General features: G+C 36.7%; 1 pseudogene; it reads left to right on the top strand.

Moving 5' to 3' along the window:
- Window positions 1-15,054: 15,054 nt before the first annotated feature.
- On the top strand, window positions 15,055-22,624 carry LOC145029554 (putative LRR receptor-like serine/threonine-protein kinase At1g53430; annotated as a pseudogene).
- The last annotated feature ends 978 nt before the right edge of the window (window positions 22,625-23,602 follow it).

Consider the following 23,602-nt stretch of genomic DNA (forward strand, 5'->3'; position numbering starts at 1 on the left):
TAGTCTAGGTCAACTCTTGTAACTCTTTTTGAAGTAATAGAGAGGAAATATTTGAGTATTATGTGAATTATGTGTATTTATGTGTTTATTATTTAATTATAAGTGTATAATTAATAAATAATAAAAATAAGCGTCAAAATTAAAGTATAAGATAATCCCGATATCTCTACATAAAGTTGTAGAATATGTCTCAAGGTTTCCGTACATATAAAGAATGCCGAAATCCGAGTTATAACGAAGAAGTTATGACCCGTCGAAGTTTTACGGTAAAACCGGCACGGCACCGGGAAGCGTAAATAGTGAATTTACGATAGAGCAAGATTTAGCCTTAGCAATCTAAACTAAAGTCGTAGAGTATGTTAAAATAAGAACATCGATAAAAAGAACGCCCAAATCTGACTTCGTATGAAGAAGTTATGATTTTTCGAAGTTTCGGAATAGTAGTGTACAGCCCGAAATTCGAATATTAGATTGAGCGATTTTTAGCCGACACGACCTGAACGAGAATCGAAGATCTCGTTAAGGTTAGCGTAACGAGAAAAAGATGGGCGAAAACGGATGTCGGATGAAGAAGTTATGAGGATTTAACGGACCAATCATGTCCCGACCCGTTAATAATATAAAATTTAAAATCGAGCCAAAATTAGCCGACGAAGTCTAAACGAAAGTTGTAGATTACGTTCCCACCTTCGCGTGGATATAAAGAACGTCGAAAACGGAGGTCGTACGCGAAAGTTACGAATTTTTAAAGTTTGTACTCGTTTTTGCGAGGTCTGATACGAATTCGCTGACGTGGCGCTTTCCCAGCCGTCCGATGATGATTGCTGAAGTCGCCTCGGATGAGTGACGCGTCGCCCCTCGCTACGCCCAGCGTTCGGTCTCGTACGCGCCGCGTTCGCTTAGCCGTTCTCGGTCCAGAAGAAGCCACGTCGCACCACCGAGCCTTCGCCACCTGGAGGTCTGATCCGAAGCTACGCCCCGCGTCCGAGGACCTGTACGCCCAGCGTACGTCCGAGGACCAGGCTATAAAAGGGGACCGAGGCTGCCCACATTTTCACACCAAAAATAACTTCTCTCTCTAGTTTCTTTCTCTCTCTAGAGTTCCAAACCCCCCCTAAGCCCTAGGTAAAACCCTTAGCACCCTAGGAAAGCCCCGAGGCTCCTGGAATCCCGAGAAAAAGGAGTTTTTCGGTTTCGAAACGTTGCTCCAATCAAGTCCCGGTTCTCGATAAAAATCGCTGTAAGTGTGCTACGCTTACGCAATTTTTAATATAGCTTTCAAATAATTATAGGAATGTTATTAGGTCCTTAAAATAATTATTTGGGCTATTATTATGAGTTATATCGAGTATTATTAACGCTTAATAATACTCGGACTAATTAATTTGTCGCGGTTATCGTTAAACTAAACCCTAGTGGTATCGATACTAGGTTTTATCGAAGGAATATCGTTTTGAGAGTATCGAAGCACTGTCCGAGTGCTGAGTCACCACCTAATCAGGTGAGTGCATAGTTACTTTCAGCTTACACATAGATATGAAGTATTTTATATAAATTACGTGCTATGTGTGCATATTATCTGAATACTTGCTATCTATGCTGGATGAACATTGTTATACATGTTTTCAATGATTTAAACTGTATATGTATTTTATATCTACGAAAATGTTGGGGTAAAACATGGGTAGATGTAATAGCTGATGTGTGATAAAATGATGAGAGGCCTCGATGTTGATGTTGTTGTTTCTGTCATCTAGCGGAGTATGGATGACGACCACGGACTCTTCTAGACAGTCCAGTGGAACACTAGCAGGCTCGCAACCTGTAGGTGTTTGTGAACGACGTGTTCACCGGTGTACTCCATCCCCCACATGGTTGCCTTTAGGACATTTATTGCTGAGGAATCCCCTTAGTAGTAGTGTCCGTCCCGATGATGATCCTTAGGCTAGGTCCCTTATGATAGGTGTTTAGGGACGTAAAGTGAGGATAACGGGAACGGGTAATCGGGTTATTATTGATTGATGAAATTAATAAACTTATTTATTGTGGGTTGAAAACCCTATGTGCTCACCAGGCTCCCAAGCCTGACCCACTCAGTTTTATGTATTACAGGTAGTGGCGCATGAGCATAGATGTGATGTTTTGGACGAGGGATTACGGATATAGGCCTGTAGATATGAAATAATGTAGTAAGGCTTATATTGTACTGTTTGTGCTTTTGATCTGTACGAACATGACATCCCAAGTCTTTTAATGAAATACATTTCTATGGAAATGCTTTTGATAAATCTTTATCATATCTTGTTTTGGGACAAATTCCGCAACACTTTCATTTAAAATGTAACTCTGATTTTTAAACAAAGCATAAACAAACCGGTCTTTTCTGGCCGTGATTTTGGGGATGTCACAATACCCAATTAGCCAGGGGGCAAGCTTCTGACAGTACTCTCACCGGTCCGGAGATCACTCGGGAAACGACAGAGAAAATCGTTCAGATTCGTGAACGATTGAAAGCCTCTAGAGACCGACAGAAGAGCTACGCTGATAAACGAAGAAAACCTTTGGAATTTCAGGTGGGAGACCGAGTCCTTCTCAAAGTCTCACCCTAGAAGGGCTTGATACGCTTCGGTAAGCGTGGGAAGCTTAATCCTAGGTACATAGGGCCTTTCGAGATTCTCGCAAGAGTCGGCCCCGTAGCTTACAAACTCGATCTACCTGACACACTTCGTAACGTACATTCTACATTCCACGTATCTAACTTGAAAAAGTGTCTGTCCGACGAGACTCTCGTAATCCCACTCGACGAGATCGAGATCAACGAGAGCCTCAACTTCGTGGAAGAACCTGTAGAGATCATGGACCGTGAGGTCAAGCAGACGAAACAAAGCCGTATCCCTATCGTGAAGGTTCGCTGGAACGCCAAGCGAGGACCTGAATTCACTTGGGAACGCGAGGATCAGATGAAACTGAAATACCTTCATCTTTTCGCTTAGTTATTTGTAACTTCTTATTTGCTTAAATTCTAATTTCGGGACGAAATTCCTTCTAACGGGGGGATGATGTGACAACCCGAAATTTCCATTTGTACGAACCTTATCTATTCAATAGAAGCTAGTCTAGTTTCAGTGAATTTCATACATTTCCGAATCAGTTTGTGTACATTAGGGTTTATGTTTAAGGAGATATCGGGAGAGTGGATGCTCCTGGGTTTGTGAAATTTGAACATTCCAAGTTTCATATTGTTATAGTCCAATTTCCAGAATAAAAATATTTTCTGTCAAAATATTTCAGGACTATAAATAGATTTCTGAACTAAATTCATTCATTATTCACAATTCCAACTAGAGAAAAGCCATTTTCTCTCTGACGGATCTTCGGGTTTTCATCCCAGATTGTGAGTCTACTTTCCTAGATGTGTTTTATTACTTGTTTTATGCTTTATAACATATATTACATGTCTAAAGTACAAGATCCGTGAGCTTACGGCCCAAGAACGTTCTTGGGGTGTAAACTCCAAAACAAGGCCTAAAGGCTACCTAGTCTCATTTCTATGTTAGGTATCTAGTTAAGGACCTTAGGTATAAACATTAGAGGCTAGAAATCAATCAAGAACAACTAGTTATAGGAGTTTACGGCCAAGGATATGCTCTTGGGCCGTAAACCCCTTTTTCAAGGGCAAAGTGTACCCTAAACACCCCTAAGGCTTTAAGACAATTACCCTTTGATACTTAGGACTTGAATGGGGAGTAAATTACATCAAAATCATCCCTAAAAGGGAGTTTATGGCCAAGGAACATCTCTTGGGCCGTAAACTCCAAGTAAAGGCACAAATGTGTGCCTAATGTCCCCTTTAGCCTAAATCAAAAACATGGAAGTTATACTACATGTGCAAGTGACTTAAAAGAATTAAAACCAACACCCCATAGGAGTTTATGGCCGTAAACTCTAGGGGATATGGTCTTTTGGCCGTAAACTCCCCAAAGGAGCATTCTAAGGCCTTAAACTACTTCAAGGATTAATCTATCAATGCTAGGCTTATTCTAGGATTCATTTAGCACCTTAAAACACCCAAAACCACCAAGTGTGGAGTTCACGGCCGTAAACTCAAGGAGTTTATGACCGTAAACTCCAAAGGTGGGGTTTGTTGGGTGGTGAACTCTTTTACAAGGTCTTTTGAAGCTTCAAACCCTTTAACCTTGTCCCATAGCAACTTAAATGCAACCATTAGGACCTATAACACTTATACAAAGTGTTTACATGTTCCTAAGTGTCCCAACTTACTTTGTTAAGTTATTATTTGGCTAATTAGTTATATATATGCTCATTATATGATAACTAGGCTCGTGCGTGTGAACAAGTCTCCGTTTGCCACCTAGCACGGTACCCGATACATCAATCCAATCTACTCACCACAAGTGAGTTCATACCCCTTTAATCAACCTTTGAAATGCTTTTAAATGTTTTAAATACTTTATGGGGGGGAATACAAGTTAAATACTTATAGTTATTGCATTAATCACATGTGATTGCATTAATCACATGTGATTAATAACTAGAAAACCAATGATTTATTCAAACTGATTATCAAATTGTTTCACTTCAAAATGTTTTACAAACTCTTTTACTTATCAAATGATTTTATTAAACTTTAGTTTATTCCTTATAAAAATTGCATGCCCATATATGTATAGATATATAAGTAATGTTTAAAGGGCTTAGGAAGGCCATCCGCCCTATTTCCTTTTCCTCGATTTGGATGTGGTCTGGTGGGATTTCGGGTGACCATCCGAAGGTCGTTTCAATATTAGTTATATATCATATATACATGTATAGACATAAAAGTACTTCCATATTCATACTTATTAGTACATCAATAATTAGTTACCATCAGGGTAACACAGAACATATACAACTATACTAGAAACAGAACATATACAACTATACTAGAAACAGAACATATATAACTATACTAGAAACATAACATATACAACTATACTAGAACGAGAAACATTAGATATACATGAACATGTTAACAATTGTGATCCACTGTGTCGGAGCATGCCTTAAATGTCATGGCCCGAGTTATAGCCAGAATTCTCTTGGAGGGAGAGCGTGAGTTTGCATATAGATCTATACTGGATTGACTATCCTACACCTTGCTGCTAGCTACAGCCGGACCTGCAGGTCTGCGGGTGCCAAACGTCATTCCGTTATTACGACCATTCGTATGTCGTTGTTTCCAGTCGATAGTATGGTGCAATTTATCACATGATACCTTGATATAAATCCGGTTTAAGGTAGTTAGTACAGCAGTAGTTCTTATAATACAAAACTACAGTACTACAATGATTTACCCATTACATATTTTAGTGACAACCTCACTTAAACGTTAATGTACAAACTATATTTTGTTAAATGATAGTTACACATGGGAAATTACACACTTTTACAACAAACGAGCATACAAAACAGTTAAGTCTTGGTAGAAGGCTACTTTAATAGAAAATATAGGTTTTTCTGAGAGATTCAAACTTTTACAAACACTTACAAACATTTACATACATTTTACAAACTTACACTTGATACATGTTCAAACGTTTTTGGATGACAAATACCGACACTAAAATACTTATGAACTCACCAAATTAATGCTGATAAACTCTTTCAAAATAACTTGTATTCTCAGGTCATCAGTAGACAGGTACCGAGGCCAGCTTTTGAGAAGATGGAGCGCATCCAAGACTCATCTTATTATTTTGGATATACATTATTTTTGGTGTCTATATTGTACAGAACACGCTTGTATTAAAATTATATATTTAATGCAATGGATGATGTTGTTTGCTTATTTACATTTACTTTGTTGTGATACTTTACATGACGTCCTCCGCCCCAGAACGTTTCCGCCGTTCTTAGTTTTGGGGTGTGACAGATTGGATCAGGGTTTTGTTCAGCAGCCAGGGATCGATAGTATATTCAGCACGGGTGTGCCGATTATTTGGCGTATGTGGTAGATACGCGGGTTAGGGAGAAACTCTCAGTTTCGGAGGTCCCTATGGTGAGGGAATTTGCTGATGTGTTTCCATCAGAGTTACCCGGAGTGCCTCCAGAGAGGTAGGTTGAGTTCAGGATCGACTTAGTGCCAGGTGCGGCCCCTATCGCCAAGGCGCCATACCGACTGGCACCGCCTGTGATGCAGGAGCTGTCATCTCAGTTAGGAGATGCTGGGCAAGCAGTTTATTCATCCGAGTAGCTCACCCTGGGGAGCACCGATCCTTTTCGTCAGGAAGAAGGACGGTTCGCACAGGATGTGCATTGATATAGGAGATGAACAAATTAACGGTGAAAAACCGTTATCCACTCCCAAGGATAGATGATCTTTTTGATCAGTTGCAGGGTGCGTTTTGGTTTTCCAAGATTGATTTGAGATCAGGATATCTCCAAGTCAGGTTGAGAGAGGAGGACGTGGAAAAGACTGTGTTTCAGACTCGTTATGGTCATTACGAGTTCATGGTGATGCCGTTTGGGCTTACCAACGTGCCAACAGTGTTCATCAATCTGATGAACCGAGTCTGCAGACCGATGCTCGATCGCTCGGTCATTGTGTTGATAGATGATATCTTGGTGTATTCCAAGACTTGAGAGCAGCATGAGGAGCATCTTAGGGAGTTGCTAGGGGTTCTGAGGCGAGAACAGCTGTATGCCAAGTTCTCGAAATGCGAGTTTTGGTTATGAGAGGTCCAGTTCCTCGGACATCTCGTTAACCAGGAAGGGATTTTGGTCGATCCGGCCAAGGTGGAGGCGGTAATGCAGTGGGAAACTCCGAAATCTCCCTTAGACATCAAGAGTTTCTTGGGTTTAGCAGGGTATTATCGTAGATTCATTCGTGATTTCTCCAAGATTGTCGTACCCCTCACTCGTCTAACGAGGAAGTGGGTGGATTTCAGGTGGGGCCCTGAGCAGCAGAGGGCGTTTGAGACCCTCTGGCAGTGTTTATGCGAGGCGCCGGTGTTGACAATCCCCGAGGGAGTGGAGGATTTTGTGGTATTTTGTGATGCATCCATCACAGGCTTGGGGGCAGTCCTCATGCAGAGGGGATGAGTGGTAGCCTACGCATCGCGACAGCTGAAGCCGCATGAGACGAGATAGCCTACTCACGATCTTGAGTTGGGAGCGGTGGTTTTCGCTCTTAAGATTTGGAGGCACTATCTGTACGGGGTTCGTTGTACTATATACACGGATCACAAGAGTTTGAGACACATCATGGATCAGCCGAACCTGAACATGAGGCAACACAGGTGGCTGGATGTGGTCAAGGACTATGATTGCGAGATCCTTTACCACCCTAGTAAAGTGAATGTGGTTGCGGATGCTCTGAGCCGCAAGTCAGGTGGGTCCTCGATCCCAGCTAGTTGTATGAGGATAGCAGTGGATTCCCCACTGGTGGGTTTGATCAGAGATGCCCAGATTGAGGGCATGAGGCCAGATAACTGGAAGTTGGAGAGGATTAAGGGCGAAAACACTCGGTTGTTTAGGATAGTCGCAGCTTGTTGACTTGTTACGGTCGGGTTTGGGTTCCGATGTCCGGAGGGGTCCGACAGACAGTGATGGAGGAGGCTCATAAGTCTCGTTTTTCGATTCACCTGGGAGCCACCAAGATGTACCATGATTTGAGTTCGAATTATTGGTGGCCTGGTATGAAGCGAGATATCGCTTGGTTTGTTGAGAGGTGCTTGACCTGTAGGATGGTCAAGGCCGAGCATCAGAGGCCGCATGGTAAGTTACAGCCTCTGGAGATTCCCATGTGGAAATGGGAAAGGATCGCAATGGATTTCATCACAAAGTTGCCGAAGACGGAAAGGGGGTTCGATGCTATATGGGTCATCGTGGATCGATTGACCAAGAGTGCTCATTTCCTAGCCATACGGGATAGTTCGTCGGAAGAGAAGTTGGTTGATATGTATGTCAGAGAGATTGTCTCTCACCATGGGGTTCTAGTTTCTATCATTTCCAATCGAGATGTCAGGTTTACTTTCTGTTTTGGCAAACGTTCCATGAGGAACTGGGTACACGACTGCATTTTAGTACAACGTTCCATCTGCAGACTGATAGGCAGAGTGAGCGGACCATTCAGACCCTCAATGATATGTTGAGGGCGTGCGTTATTGATTTCGGTGGAAGTTGGGATTCCCACTTACCGCTTGCAGAGTTCGCCTACAACAACATCTATCATTCCAGTATTGGCGCCCCGCCTTTCGAGCTGTTGTATGGGTGGAAGTGTAGGACCTCAGTCTGTTGGGGCGAGGTTGGGCACAGAGTGATGGGTCGGACGTAGGTTGTTCTGCAAACTACCGAAATGATACAGCAGATCAGACAGTGACTGCAGACCGCTCAGAGCCGGCAGAAAAGTTATGCCAACCGACGTCGATCTGAGCTGGAATTTCAAGTGGGTGACATGGTTCTTCTGAAGGTCTCACCCTGGAAGGGTGTGATCCACTTCAGGAAGAGGGGAAAATTGGGTCCCCGTTACATCGGGTCGTTCAGGATTATCACCAGGGTTGGCAGGGTGGCTTATATGCTAGAGCTTCTGGAGGAGCTTAGCTGGATCCACAGAACATTTCATGTTTTGCAATTGCGAAAATGAATTATGGACCAGGAGGCAGTGGTATCGTTGGATGACATTCAGTTCAATGAATGCCTAAACTATGTGGAAAGGCCTGTGGCGATTTTGGAAAGGAAGAAGAAGATTCTGCGGAACAAGGAAATACCTTTGGTAAAGGTACAATGGGAACATCGGAAGGGATCCGAATGGACATAGGAGCTGGAGGCGGAGATGCATGAGCATTACCCGACATTGTTTATTCCAGCGGACTTCGAGGACGAAGTCTAGTTCAAGTGGGGGAGAGTTGTAACGCCCCGATTGTCAGATATTGTTAATATGAGTTTTTGGATTAGGCTGTACTCGAGGAGTTGGTTTACCTACTCGTCGAGTAGCAGTGAGAAGGATCGCAAGTTAAGTGACCTACTCATCGAGTCCATAAAGGGACTCGGCGAGTAGGAGCTGGAAAGTGAAACTCTAATTCCCGAGGTTTGCACCCTATTTAAAGGGACCTTAGCCTCCCTTGGACCTCCTTATAGTTCCAAAGAACCCTTGAGATCCTTATTCGTGTATGTGTGCCTTGTGTGTGTGTTTGAAGCTTTAAACAGAGTTCTTGGAGGGAGAAGACTTGGAGGAGAAGGAGATTGAAGCAATTGGAGTGTAGGAATCAACACTCATCTCAGATATCAACTTCAAAAGGTACCCAATCCGTCATTCTCCTTATAGATCTCCCTTATTGGGTGAGTTTTTGGGTTTTCATGGAATATCAAGTTGGTATGATGAGCTATGGACTAGATCTGAAGTTGTAAGTTCAGATCTGGATTCTCTTTGGATTCTAAAAGCATAAAGTTGCAGCTTTAGTCGTGATTGAGGTCCCCTTTGTGCATAAAGACCAATCAATAGCTTAGATTTGCCATTTTGAGCCTTTAAAACCATGCATGCACGTAAAATTTTCAACTTTACGTGATAAGCATGCCCTAGAAGCTTGGATATGTGATTTGGAGCCGCTGTATGGCTCAAAATGGATTTGCATGGAAAGAGGACTGGATTGACTCAGCGAGTCGCAGGGTCGAATCGACGAGTCGCATGAAGATGGCCATTGAACTCGATGAGTTGGTTGAACAACTCGGCGAGTCCGATGAAGATTGTCATGAGACTCGACGAGTTGAATAACAAGTCGGCGAGTTAGATGAGTTTTAACCAAGAATAATGTTCGTGAGTATATCCGTCGAGTCGCATGGAGGGAACTCGATGGGTGGCCATAAGGTCTAATCGGGATTCGAAGGAACTTGACGAGTCACCTCGATGACTCGGCGAGTTGGATTGTGCTTCAAGGGACTCGGCGAGTAGCTGGGTGTAATCGGCGAGTTGAGGTCAACATGGACTGTTGACCTTAACTGAGGATTTTGACCTTGACTAGGGGTTGACTATTGGGTTATGGAGTACCTTACAAGGTTAAAGACTTATGCGTATATTGAACTATGGTTATAGGTGGTGGGGTCGGTGTCGAGTGATCCAAGAGTTGGAGTTTACCTTTCGAGTCGACATGCGAGGTGAGTTATCCTTACTATATTGATAGGGTCTACGGCACCAAGGCCGGCCCTCTAATTGTTATTGTTATGGTATGTTGCATGTGGTCATGAATTGTTAGTTCAGAATCGAGGTAGACAGTATGTTATGCTTTTATGATCCGTAGGGGTTGGTGTGATAGTGACCTGCTAGGTCGGTCCTCTAGTTATAGGAGAATTCTATGATTGTGATCAGTGTGATATATATGTTTGATGTTTGAATATGCCAGTATATGATTGCTATGCGCACATGGTTATTTGCTTGTTGGTTGGGTTGATGCGGTCCTGCTTCGTGCTGAAGGCCATCATACCCTAGGAGCGGACCGGGGAGACTATAGGCCCACATGGCGGACCAGTCATGCCGAAGGCTCGGGATAGATCCAGACAGACTGTAGGCCCGGTAGGGCAGTCCCGTCTGGTCGATGGGCCAGTATGCATGTTGATTGATTTATTGATTATTACTGTTATGGTACTATCAGCATGGTGTTGGTATTTTGGGGGTAGCTCACTAAGCCCTCGGGCTTACAGTTTTCAGTTTACTGTTTCAGGTACTTCAGGAGGCCGTGGAAAGGCGAAGGCGTGATCGTATCGCTCCTCATCCTTATGTTATGATTTTTGGGACACTCTGATGGAAAATGATTTGAAAACATTTTGTAAACAATGTTATGAGGTTTTTAGTTATGATTGAAAAAGTTTAAATTTTGTGAGAATTTTATGGATGTTATAATATGGTGATGAATAGCCATCAGATCTCCCCATGTCTAAGCTCTAGAAGCCCAGATCTACTGCCTTTATGGGACCATTCTTGCATAAAAGCCCTAGATCTACACTTTTGGTCCCTTTAGAGCCTTTAATCCTTCATTGATGTATATACACACGTAAAGCTGGAAACTTTATGTGTGAAACAAGCCTTAGGAACCCAGATCTATAAGTTGAATGCAATGGAATTGATCAGAATTGACTGTATAGTGCTTGCATGGAAGTGACTCGGCGAGTTGTTCTTTAGACTCGGAGAGTCGAGTCACGAGTCCTCGATTTTTCCCCTTTTGAGTTATGCCGAGTGGAACCAGTGAGTTGGAGGTGGACTTAGTGAGTCGGAAGTCAGACTCATCAATGGAGGGACTCGGCGAGTCAATGCCCTGACTCGGCGAGTCTAGGGCAATCTTCTTGCCTCAAGAACAGACTCGACGAGTTGTTCATACTACTCGGCGAGTCACATGCTAGAATGCTCTTATGATGAAGGAGAACTCGACGAGTTGTTCATACAACTCGGCGAGTCAGATGAAGATAGACTGTTTATTAGTATCGAGGAGGAACTCGTCGAGTCTATGCCAAACTCGGCGAGTAGTAGCGGGCAAAAATGAGAAATAAGAGTAAGGACTCGACGAGTCGGGTCAACTGTATGTTGACTTTGACCAGGGGCAAAATAGTCATTTTACCCTCAGTATAGTTATCAGTAGTTGGTTGAGTGTGTTTATGGGAATTGTAGCCGGAAGAGACCGGAGCAGCAGCGGACAGTTGCCGAGTAGAGTTTCAGCAGCCAACTTTTGAGGTGAGTATTCCTTCCACTAGGAGCGGGTCTACAGCCACAATGCCGGCCCGTTTAGTTAGCAGTAGTTCCGGACCTCGGTCCGATGTAGTAGTTAGATTGCTTGGTGTCTTTGTGATTCAAGCGTGTTTTGTGTTATCTGTTATGTGTTCCGGACTTCGATCCAATGCAGTATGCAGTATATGTGCTTATGCTAGTTGATATGTTTATGTCATGCTATGTTCAGTAGTTCCGGACTTCGGTCTGATGCAGGGGACAACGTCCCAGATAGTTCCGGACTTCGGTCTGATGCAGGGGACAGGGTCCCAATCAGTTTCCGGACTTCGGTTCGATGCAGAGGGCAAGACCCTGATTAGTTCTAGACTTCGGTCCGATGCAAAGGGCATGGCCCTGTTAGTTCCGGACTTCGGTCCGATGCAGTTTTCGGACTTCGGTCCGATGCAGTGGGCAAGGCCCAGTAGTTGTTTATATGTTTGTATGGTATGTGGTAGTTTAGGGAGCTCACTAAGCTTCATGCTTACGGTTTTAGTTTTGGTTTCAGGTACTTCCGCAAGTAAAGGAAAGAGCTCGGGATGATGACATCGCACACACCACAGCTTCAGTTTTTATCATGGGAGTTGGTTCAGTTTTTCTTAGATATGACTTGACACAGTTTCGATACAGTTTTTATCACGACACTTTATTATGGCTTTGAGATATTGACGTATGATTTTTATTTTATGACATTCGATGTTATGGTTTTAGCATTATTTAAACAAAATTTTTTGGATCGTATTTATCGGACGTTTCATAATTCTTGTTGAAGCTAGTTAATTTTTGCTGAAAATGCTTAAAATAATGCTGAAAATAAACCTCGTGTTCTTTAATATCATGAATCATTGATATAAATTACTAAGGTTTTTCTTTTTTTTTTTTTTTTTTTTTTAAATTATTATTATTATTATTATTATTTTTTACATTTTCTCCGTTATTTCATTGTCTTTTAACCTTGAAACTTAGTTTCTAATAATGTTTTTATTCCTTTACTGAATGTACACTTTTATTGCAAATTGTTTTGTAGTTATAACTTTGATCCTATAAATGACAAGCCTTTCCTTGGGCGCTATCACCGGGTGAAAATGGATAATTAAGTTTCGCCCAACCTATAAGGGTAAAATAGTTAGGATAGTTGAAGACATTGGTATCTTTTTAAAGAAAGAAGTAGAAGGCGTGAAAGACTTAGTTTAAGGTGTACATTTGTTGCCATATAATAGATCAAATACATATTTTTTTATTTTTTATTTATTTTTTTTATTTTTTTTATTTATTTTTTTTGTGTTTACTGATGTATGTATGTTTCTTTTAACATTTGTGTAGGTTTGGAACAACGTCATGTCAAAATTGAAAGAAAAATGGCAAAATGATCGAATTCATGAGATGGCATGACAATACTAAACCTCCCAACAATCCACCCTATCCACCGAATGTTACTTAGGTTATTTGTCGTAAACGTTTGTATGTTTTTAGGCATTTATATTATGTTTGGGATTTAGATAGTTTTAAAAATTTGTAACTGAATCTCCTTGTGTTATGTATATTATTTTTAAATTTATGTTTATTGTTTTTGTGTATGAATTTTTAACATAATTTTGTTACTTTTATTAGATTTTTTCTACATTTTAGGTAGAGAAATCTAGATTTTTTTTAAATTTTATTTTTATATAGCCGCACAATAGTTCCTCGGAAATTCTTAGGAACTTTTTGTCACGAAAAGCTGTCAACAAAGTAAGTTACAAGGAAATTTCTCGGAAATATATTTCCTAGGAAAGTCCTCGGAAAAATTATCCAAGGAAATTCCTCAGAAACATATTTCCTAGGTAATTCCTCGGAAATCCAAACAAAATTGGTTTGTGGGAAAATTCTAGGGACTTCCGACAAAGTTATCTTCTTGGAAATGCCTCGGAAATCCCTCACAAAAGGTTTCCTAGGAGGGTTTTTCCTACGCACAAATTTTCCTCGGTATTTCCTTGGAAACGCCGTTTTCCTAGAAATTTCAGAGGAAATTGTCCCTCGGAAAAAGCGTGTCTTTTTAGTAGTGACGGGAAGATAAACTTAATCATGAGAGTCGCTTGTAGGTTTTGTAGGTTTTGCTACTGTTGAATTTTAAATGATCCCGATTTTTTCCTCTAAAAATATTTCAAGCATTTGTTTGGTTTTGCAGGTTTTGCTACTGTTGAATTTTAAATGATCCCGATTTTTTCCTCTAAAAATATTTCAAGCATTTGTTTCTTACATGTTCATTTATGAAATTAAAAAATCTATTTCCCTTATATCCACATAAAATTTATTTTGGTAACTTACGAGTTTCCTTTATCAAATTTGAATTTTACAAAATCGGATTTAATCATAACCTACCAATTTAATCGTCAATAATTTTATCCTTAATTTCACTTAATTTAAATTTGTATTTTCTATATATAAATTTTTTTAATGATCCCGATTTTTTCCCTTCAAAATATTTCTAGCATTTATTTTTAAAAAATGTTGATCCATTATAATTATTATTTTTCTCATATAAAATAATAAAAATTACCAATATACCTCTCTCTCTCTCTCTCTCTCTCTATATATATATATATATATATATATATATATATATATATATATATATATATGTATATATATATCGATTTTATATGCAACATTAGCAGTAAAACAAAGTAATTAGTTTGTTTTTTTATAACATACCAACCTACTTTGTTTTATATAATAAAATTTATAAATTTACACAACATATATACATATTTTGAATTTCGTTATAGTATTATACCTTACAAAATATAGTTCTTTCCAAAATAATATTTTTCAGTAATCTCATCTATAATTTCAATCAATCTAAATTTATATTTTTTTATATAAATTTTTTTAATAATCCTCATTTTTACCTCAAAAAATATTTCAGACATTTCTTTAGTATATAATGTTGTTTCATTATAATTATTATTCTCTCTTCATATAAAATAAATATATTATTATAATATTTTATACTTTTATATGTATTTTTTTATACATCCGTGTGTTTTATTCAGGTCATAATATGGTACATATACATAGTTGATCCGGACATAAGCCTTTAAAATTTGGTAAATATTGATGATTTATTAAATTGATTGGACACAAGTTTTTAAAAGAAAGAAAAAAGAGAAAAAAAAATACGATGAAAAAAATCAATTTTTACAATTAATACCCCTATTTAAAACACTTTTCATTGTATCAGTGGGTTTACAACCAATCAAAAGTAGTCACTTCACTTCAGCCCCTCTCTTTTTTCTCGACGCAGGTATGGGAGCAAGAGAAAAATGGCGAGACCCACTTCCTCTTCTTTTCTGATTCGAATCGCAGCTCTTTTTCTTCAGAATCAAGTTTTTCGTTTTCTTTCCCGTCTCTCACCCCGTCTTAATCTTGTGGAAATCGAAGAACAGGGAAAAGACAGGGAACTGGGAATTCTTCCTTTTCTCTGCGCGATTTACGTATTACAGGAGAGTGCTGGCTTGGTGGTGGTCGAAAGTGGCGTTTTGCAGGTGGATGAAGGCAGTTGTGGTGGTGAACAGGAGCTGATGGTAAGAAAGGCAGTGGTGGTGGCGTGGTGCTTTGGAGCTTTGGTGCCACATGATGTGTGTATGAGAAGGTTTCAAGGGTATTATTGTAAACTTATCAGCGTATGAGCCGATTCTCTTCCCTCCAAAAGATAAGTCCTTGATTTCTTTCTTTTCCATCAGACTAACTCAAAATAATAATAATAATAATAATAATAATAATAATAATAATAATAATAATAATAATAATAATAATGGAAATGGTAGGCATCGATATAGTCCATCTTGTCTGGTTTCCTTACATTAATTGGGATGATCCTAAATGGAAGGTGGCGCATGGGTTAATGTTGCTACAATAAATTTTGGGCAGTAGTTTTTGGTACTTATATATGGCCATTTGAATTTTTTGCCATTTTGTGTTTGCCATCGTGTGTTGTGTTGCTTGGCCATAATGATGCATTAATTAATTAGACATTGCTTTTAAATAGAAGAAGATGGTGGATATGTTTTATATATATATATATATATATATATATATATATATATATATATATATATATATATATATATATATATATATATATATATGTCACAGTGAACTGTGAACTGAATATATAATCAGAGTTGAATCACACTATAGACATTAAGTTTGGAGTTCCGTAATTACTTAGATTCAATGAAGATGATTTTCAGTCAAAGTTCAGTGCAATTGTTCAGTATCCTCCTTGTGTTATCAACAATAATTTTCTCTTGGGCAGGAGAACTTCATCCTGATGAAGGCAATTCTTTAATTTGTTCTATCTTTCTTTTCTTTTCTTTTTCAAGATTCTCATTATTTGATATATATATATATATATATATATATATATATATATATATATATATATATATATATATATATATATATATATATATATATATATATATATATATATATATAGGGTTAGTTTCATGTAAGACAACCTAATTTTGTGAGACCGTGATAAATATTTTTTATTTTTTTTAGTTAATTCAAGTTCCGAAAATAAAATTTAAAAAAAAGAATTTTTGGATTTTTCCTTTTATTTTGCATTTTAAAATTAATTTTTAGATTATGTACAATGTAATATTGTATTAGAATATTTCACGTATTTTCAAATTTTTTTATTTATTTTTATTTTTTTTAGTTAATTCAAGTTCCGAAAATAATATTTACAAAAAGAATTTTTAGATTTTTTCATTTATTTTGAATTTTAAAATTATTTTTTTATGTTAGTATAATAATATTCTATTAGAATATTTCACGTATTTTTAAAAAAAAAACGGATTTTTTTTTATTTTTTTAGTTAATTCAAGTTTCGAAAATAATATTTAAAAAAGGAATTTTTGGATTTTTCCATTTATTTTGCATTTTAAAATTATTTTTAGATTTGGTTTCACAGTTTTACAAAATTAGAATAGTCTCAAATAAACTTATACACCTATATATATATATATATATATATATATATATATATATATATATATATATATATATATATATATATATATATATATATATATATATATATATATATATGGTGAGGTTCAATAGAGAACCATAATTAACCAAAGAACCAAGAAACCAATCTTTTTTTCAACTTTTAGAACTTATTTTTTATCAAAAAAAAAAAACTAAAAATACATAAATTCATAACTTTTTATCCTTTTTCAAATGATATAAAATTTTTTTTTACGTCAAATTCACAATGTGAATCTTCGAAAATTCACAACGTGAATCCGGATTCACACGGTGAATCCGAAAAATATTTTTCACATTCACAATGTTAATATATGAATTTAGATATTTTTAGATTTTTTTTTTCGATAAAGAATAAGCTTTAGAAATTGAAAAAAAGATTTGATTCCTTGAAGAACCCATATATATATATATATATATATATATATATATATATATATATATATATATATATATATATATATATATATATATATATATATATATATATATATATATATATCAACTGGTTACCTTGGTATGGGTGAGTGAGGAAGTGGGGAAGATGATTTGTCAATATAGTCTAATTAGCACTTTTCTTAAAGGATTTGTGATTATAGTCTCACTAGCTCCATGAAGAGATGAAAAACAAGTCAAGAATTAGTTTCTTCACATCTCTTGTATATAAATAGTAAATAGAAGTTGCTGCTTTTTTTAGCTGGAGTTATATATATATATATATATATATATATATATATATATATATATATATATATATATATATATATATATATATATATATATATATATATATATATATGGTGAGGTTCAATAGAGAACTATAATTAACCAAGGAACCAAAAAACCAATCTTTTTTTCAACTTTTAGAATTTTTTTTTTAAAAAAAAAAATCCTAAAAATACATAAATTCATAACCTTTTATCCTTTTTCCAATGATATAAAATTCAATTTTTTTTATTTTATTTTATTTTATTTATTTATTTTTTTACGTCAAATTCACAATGTGAATCTTCGAAAATTCACAACGTGAATCCGGATTCACACGGTGAATCTGAAAAATATTTTTCACATTCACAATGTTAATATATGAATTTAGATATTTTTAGATTTTTTTTTTCGATAAAGAATAAGCTCTAGAAATTGAAAAAAAGATTTGGTTCCTTGAAGAACCCATATATATATATATATATATATATATATATCAACTGGTTACCTTGGTATGGGTGAGTGAGGAAGCCGGGAAGAGGATTTGTCAATATAGTCTAATTAGCACTTTTCTTAAAGGATTTGTGATTATAGTCTCACTAGCTACATGAAGAGATGAAAAACAAGTCAAGAATTTGTTTCATCACATCTCTTGTATATAAATAGTAAATAGATGTTGCTGCTTTTTTTAGCTGGAATTATATATATATATATATATATATATATATATATATATATATATATATATATATATATATATATATATATATATATATATATATATATATAAGTGGGTAATTGTTTGATGTTATCCTGCAATGAATAGCCTTAAGGAAGTAACGAAAGAAATTGGAAAAAAAGACTGGGATTTTAGCCTAAACCCATGTGATGGAAATTTCTAACTGGGCAACATCAGCCCGGAGTGGAATGCCTCAGTATAGCAACACTCTTGTTGTGACGATTTTTGTCATGTTGTTGCGATGTAAGTAGTTTGATTTCATTTTATTTATTTATTTATTTTCATAAATAGTAAATAGATATTACTGTTTTTTTTAGCTGGAGTTATATGATTTCCAAATCTCTTTCTATATAAATAGTAAATGGATGTGGAATCGTTGTGTAAATATAAAACTAAAGTAGCCGGATCTTGCTTTATAAACATATATCTCAAGGGACAGATCTAAATGGTGTTCTCCCACCATCTGTGGCAAAGTTACCTTACATTAAAAAACTGTAACAAATACTTGTGTTTAATTAAGATTTTTTTATTTATTTATTTTTTGCTTTTATATATATATATATATATATATATATATATATATATATATATATATATATATATATATATATATATATATATATATATATATATATATATATATATATATATATATATATATATATATATCCTAACCAGGGCAGGGCAAGGCGGGACGGGGTGGGGTAGGGTGGGGATTAACAAGTAAGAAGTACCAACCTACCTAAAAGTGCATTACGCATGGATTAATATCATTACAAAGGACAAACAATCTTAAGAAAAATACGTTTGCATTTACATGGATTAATATCATCACAAACCCATTCAAACAAACTTATAAAAAATACATTTGCATTTGCATGGATTAATATCATCACAAAGCCACAAAGTTAATACATTTGCATGGATTAATGTCATCACAAAGTTATGTTCATTTGAGGTTGTGTATATCGTACATAGATAACTTCTACAAAACGAGTGCAGGAAATTGAAATGGAGCCCAAGAAGTTTTATAACTTGATGTGTATGTTTATAATTTTGTATGGATGCATACTTAATGACAAACTAACACATGTCTCTCATATTAAAAATTGATAAATTTCAAGATTGGATTTTTATATCTTCAACAACTTTGGGCAAAATTGCAGGATATTCGGAAGCAGTAGACTAACCGGCAGAATTCCAGATTTTTTTTATCACAAATGTCAAAACTGAGGCATCTGTAATAATTTTCCCTCTTCCATTACTTGATTGATTGAAAGCCTATTTTAGACTATATCCATTAGCATCATCTTGAGCATTTTATCGTGATTATCTTTAGTGATTATCTTTAGTGGTTGTGATTATGAAATAGCGAGATCGATCTTTCCTACAATAAATTCAACGAAGAAAGTGTGCCCTCATAAAGTTTTAATCTTTCAAATCATTTTGTGATTCTTATCCTGCCCATATAATATTCTAAAGATAAAGCTTATGTCATATTTCATTTATTAGGAACTTATTCAGAAGCTATCCTCCTGCAAGCAACTCGTAAGCTTATTATACCTATATATGGGTTATTTAGAAAGAATTTGTTTTTCTAAATTTCACCAAGTTTAATATTCCGATCTTTGATTGAATGCAAAGAGCTTGGGAAGTACCTTAGCCAGTTTCCCTGTCTAAGGGGTGAGGAAGATACTTTCCCATTCCAATTAATTAATTTAAACATGAAAACCAAAGTTGACTGATTTTTATGTTTTTTGTTTACTAGAGCACTGCTCAATTCACATTAATTGTGGGGGACTTAAAGTGACCATTGGAAACTTGACATATGAAGATGATGAGGATTCAGGTGGAGCGGCTAAGTTTGTTCCCACAAGACAAGTAGCACCGGCAATGTGCTGGGTGGTTATCATAGATTATCCAACTATGTAGCCACCAATGTATATGCACTGATTGACTATTGATGATAGTCAACTGTACACTACAACTCGCATCTCTTCACTATCCATCACTTACTATGGTCAATGTTTACCAAATGGGAATTATACGGTGACTCTGCATTTTGTAGAGATAATATGTCTTTTCAAAGTCTTGGAACGCGTTCGTTTGATGTATATATCCAGGTTTGATTATTCTTGCTATTATATTTCTGCATTTCAAACAGGACTAGTTTCTTTTCAGGAAATATATCCATGTAAAATGCTCCATTTCAACTATAAATAGTATATATATGCAATTCGCATAATTAAGCAGAATATTTTTACAGGGTGTGTGTATATTCAAGAATTTTGACATTAGGAAGGAAGCTGACGGGGTGAATAGGAAACTAAAAAAAGAAATAAAAAATGTTGTTGTAACCAACACAACATTAGAAATCGGTTTCCAGTATGCTGGGAAAGGCACAATAGCAGTCCCAAATAAAGGATCCTATGGTCCTTTAATATCAACCATTTCTATGGTGTCTGGTATGTTATTGTTCCAACTTTAATCTTGTGGTTTTATGTGATTTTCATTTTACCGCTAAACTTATATATATATATATATATATATATATATATATATATATATATATATATATATATATATATATATATATATATATATATATATATATATATATATTGCTGTTTTTATTTAGATATGAACCCTCTTATCATTGATAAAAGCATAAAAACTATTGTCATTGTTGTGGTGGCTGGGACTCTGTGGCTCATCCTCATCATACTTGGTGTTGAAAGGCTGGCGTTTTATATGCAAGAGCGCATGAGATGGGAAAGAGGTGTGTACATGTGTTGATTATAAGAATCTATTTACCCAAAATGCACCGATAAATATGTTGTTTAATTTGTGAGATAATTGTTTCCCTGCAGATCTGAGAGGATTCAATTTGCAGTCATTTCAATTTACCTATAGACAAATCAGAGCTGCCACATACAACTTTTCAGGTTTAAATAAACTTGGGCCGGACGGTTTTGGTGCTGTTTATAGGGTAAGTAAATATTTTACATATTGACATTTCAAATAAACTAAAGGTCACTTATAATTAATTTGCAGGGTACACTCTCTGATGACATTGTAATTGCTGTGAAGCAGCCTTCTTAGACATCAAACCAGGGAGACTGTGACTTTGTGAATGAGATTGGGTTGATCACTGCCATACAACATTCGAAAATTGTAAGGCTGTATGGATGATATGCATAATCCAACCATCTAATGCTTGTTTATGAATACATGGAAAACAATTCTCTGGCTCAAGCTCTATATGGTACCCTCCTATTCTACAACACGTTTTCATATATATATATATATATATATATATATATATATATATATATATATATATATATATATATATATATATATATATATATATATATATATATATATCATTTAATATGACAGAACGAAGGAAACGTGTATCATAATTAATGGCCACATAATTATAGGTGTGATGTCGTGTGGGACATTAAAACATATTTTCTTAAAATGTAGGCCATGACAACTCTAGTTTGGTACTGGACTGGCCTACAAGGCATAACATTTGTGTGGGGGTTGCCAGAGGCTTGGCATTCCTGCATGAGGAATCCATCCTCAGAATGGTTCATAGTGACATCAAGACTGCAAATGTACTCCTTGGTAGACAACTTAATCTAAAGATCGTTGATTTTGGCTTACCAAACTTTTTCTGAAGACCGCACCCAAGCGCGCACTGTTCCCGCTGGAACATTGTGAGCAACTAGATCCACCTATCTTCAAATCAGATCTTTTATTATATATAAAAGAAATTTCTTTTATTGACTTTCTTCTTGTTCCGGTTATATTGCACCTGAATACGCATATCTTGGCAGTTAACCTACACAATAGATGTGTACAACTTTGGGGTTCTTGCAATGGAATTTGTGGCTGGCATGCGCAACGTATATCCTCCAACAGATGATCTAGAGTATTTAACTATTGTTGAAAGGGTAAAATTTATTTTCCTAAATGCTATAATTCCAGTCTTCCTACAAATCCCAAATACTTAACCCAATCTTGTTATTTATGATGCATCTGTTTGTCTCCATCATTAGGCTACTGCTTTGCGACAACAAGATGAGAGTTTGATAGACTTGGTCGATCCAAGATTGGGATCATATTTTGATGCTGGAGAGGCATTAAGAATGATCAGAATCACTCTGTTAAGCACTAATAATAACCCAAATGAAAGACCTTTGATGTCAGAGGTAGTGAACTTGCTTCAGGGAAATATAAATGTACAAGATTATAGAGTCAGATCTTCATTCAGATCTCCAGAGATTTGCCATGGTGAATTCTCGAATCTTGTGCTCTCTCCAGAGACTTACCATGGTGAGTTATGGAATCTCGTGCTCTCCCAAGACTTACCATGGTGAGTTCTGGAATCTCGTGCTCTCTCCAGAGACTTACCATGGTGAGTTCTCTAATCTCGTGCCCTCTCCAGAGATTTATCATGGTGAGTTCTCCAATCTCGTTCCCTTTTCTAGAAACTTACATGGTGAGTTTTGAAATCCCGTGCTCTCCCTAGAGACTTACCATGCTGAGTTCTCTAATATCGTGTTCTCTTTAGAGACTTATCATGGTGAGTTCTCTAATCTCGTGCTCTCTCCAGAGACTTACCATTGTGAGTTCTGGAATCTCGTGCTCTCTCTAGAGACTTACCATGGTGAATTCTCTAATATTCGTGCTCTCTCCAGAGACCTACCATGGTAAGTTCTGGAATCTCGTGCTTTCCCCAAAGACTTACCATGATGAGTTCTCTAATCTTGTGCTCTCTCCAGAGACATACCATGGTGAGTTCTCTAATCTCGTGCTCTCTCCATATACTTACCATGGTGAGTTCTCTAATTTCGTGCTTTCTCTAGAGACTTACAAATGGTGAGTTCTGGAATCTCGTGCTCTCTCAAGAGACTTACCATGGTGAGTTCTGGAATCTCGTGCTCTTTCCTGAGACTATCCATGGTGAGTCTTAGGAGAGAGTACGAGACTCCTGAACTCACAATGGTAATTCTCTAGAGAGAGCACGAGATTAGAGAACTCACCATGGTAAGTCTCTGGGAAAGAGCACAAGAGTCCAGAACTCACCATGGTAAGTCTCTGTAGAGAGCACGCGATTAGAGAACTCACCATGGTAAGTCTCTAGAGAGAGCATGAGATTAGAGAACTCACAATGTTAAGTTTCTGGAGAGAGCACGAGTTTCCAGAACTCACGATGGTATGTCTTTGGGGAGAGTACGAGATTAGAGAACTCACCATGTTCAGCCCCAGAAGAGAGCACAAGATTCCAGAACACCATGGTAAGTCTCTGGAGAGAGAACAATATTAGAGAACTCACTATGGTAAGTCTCTGGGGA

The sequence above is a fragment of the Lactuca saligna genome, chromosome 2 (assembly GCF_052625555.1).
Source record: "Lactuca saligna cultivar CGN05327 chromosome 2, ASM5262555v1, whole genome shotgun sequence".
NCBI lineage: Eukaryota > Viridiplantae > Streptophyta > Magnoliopsida > Asterales > Asteraceae > Lactuca > Lactuca saligna.